The following is a 2,322-nucleotide window of genomic DNA, read 5'->3' as shown; positions in this document are numbered from 1 at the left end:
CAAAAGAGTTTGGACCCCATCAAAATATGCAAAATTTCGTTCAATTTTTTAGCAGTGCCCAGAATATATGGTCTGTAATTCTAATAAAAGGAATATGGGCTTCAAATATCCTTAAGAATTAGGAAATGGGCTGTAAATTATTGAAAATAATGGCTAATGGGCTATATGCTGTTTTCCATAGATTTGGAAGCTGACTTCTGGGCCTACTAGGTTGACGATGACACTGTCCTAATGTTTTTTTGATGCGTACGCAAGGCTTTGTCAACTTAGTCAACACACATCAGTCACTGTTGGATGTCCATCCACGGCCGCCGTGCTTCTTCAATCTCTGATCTTCCTGCTCCATCCGCCCAAACCAGCGCCGACGGGACTGCCTGGTCCCTCCTCCCATGGCTGGTTGTGCTGCCGCCAGGCCATCCCTCTAACCACCCACACATCCTGTTATTTTCCGGCAACGTCAGCCTCACCCCGCAGCCGACCAGCCAACGCTCATTCTCCCCTCAGCATGGGCATCCGCTACAGTGGCTTCGCTGGTTCCAGGTGGTTCTCTTCCTGGGCCTCGCCCTCGTCCACCGCGTTTGTGCTCTCGGCGCGGCGAGGTCAACATGGTCAACAAACAATAGCCATCGGAAGAGGCTGACAGTAGGGGCCCACACAGGAAAATGCCTCCTTATTACGCGCAAAATAATGATTCCTCCACCTGATAGCTGGGACCCACCGGAAGGGTCTCTGTATTTTGCAAAAAAAATGTTCCCCTCGCTGTCAGCTCGGACCCACCGGAAATGCCTCCTTATTACGCATAAAAAATGAATACTCCCCCTGCTAGCTGGGACTCACCTTGGTGGGAGGCTGACTTGTGGGCCTACTAAGTTTACGGGGATGGAGGGCTTTGTCAACTTAGTCAATATGAACGATTCTAGCTCCAGTGACCGTAAGATGTCCATCCAACCGCCGTAGTGCTTCTTCAACCTCTGGTCTTCGTGCTCCAGCCGCCCAAAGCAGCGCTAGTCGTGCCGCATGCTCCTGCCTCCCATGGCCGGCTGTGATGTCGCGGAGGCCTCACTACCCCCTACTACTCCCACCGCTGGCCAGGCCATCCCTCTACTCACCCACACCCCCTGTTATTCTGCAGCGACAGCAGCCTCACACCGCAGCGAACCAGTGAACCATCGTACTCCTCTACGCGTGGGCATCCACTGTCGCATCTTCCCCGGCTCTGTGTCGTCCCCTTCCTAGGCCTCGCCATCATCCACCGCCCTGGTTCTCTCGGCGCAGCGTGGTCAACATGGTCAAGGGACGGCTTCCATCAGACGTGGACTGTATGTGCAGAGGCTGACAGCTGGGTCCATGGCCGCAGCAAGGAAGTGCCTCCTTATTACGTGCAAAATAATTATTCCTCCACCTGACAGCGGGGACCCATTGGACGGGCCACCATATTTCGTGAAAAAAACGTTTCCCCCTGTCTGCTGGGACCCACCAGCTACATCTTCGCACGCAAGGAAGTGCGTCCTGGCAAAAAAACAATTCGCCCCCCTGACTGCTGGGACCCACCAGCTACATCTTCACAGGCAATGAAGTGCCTAACAGTCGGGACCCACCTGGTCGAAGCGTATGTAGCATTGTCATTCTGGTCGCGAACGTGTACGTACATACTGGTCGATGTAGAGGCGCGCACGTGTCGTAGTAGAGGCGCGCGTGTAGCATGTACACGTACGTACAACGGCCAGGGTGCAAGAAAGAAAATACGGCCACATACATACATACGGGCGGGGTCTCAAACGCCTACTCGCACATACGTACGACCAGGACTCGTGAACATGGCTGGGTCAGAACGGAGAAACAAAGTTGTCGTCGTGTTCATGGGGAGGCAACAGAATGCGTCGTGTTCATGGGGAGGCAACGGAATGCGTCGTGTTCATCAGGAGGCAACGAAACGCGTGGGAGCCAACCGGCTGGGTCGGAACGGAATGCATGGTAGTGTTCATCGGGAGGGCTTGGACGGAACAGGCGATGGAAATGAGGCCTAGCGTACCGCAGAATAGAGGAAATGACCTTGTGTTCGACCGGCCACGTTCGAAACGAGATCCTGTTCATCGGGAGGGGTCTGGTGTACCGCAAAACGGAGGAAACGGACCTCCTACAGTCGAAACGGGGGTCCTGTTGATCGGGAGGGGTGTGGCGTACCGCAAAACGGAGGAAACGGACCTCCCACGGTCGAAACGGGGGTCCTGTTGATCAGGAGGGGTGTGGCGTACCGCAAAACGGAGGAAACGAACCTCCCACGATCGAAACGGGAGTCCTGTTGATCTAGAGGGGTGTGGC

Source organism: Triticum aestivum, chromosome 1B (genome assembly GCF_018294505.1).
Source record: "Triticum aestivum cultivar Chinese Spring chromosome 1B, IWGSC CS RefSeq v2.1, whole genome shotgun sequence".
NCBI lineage: Eukaryota > Viridiplantae > Streptophyta > Magnoliopsida > Poales > Poaceae > Triticum > Triticum aestivum.
Note: the sequence above shows the minus strand (reverse complement) of the source record.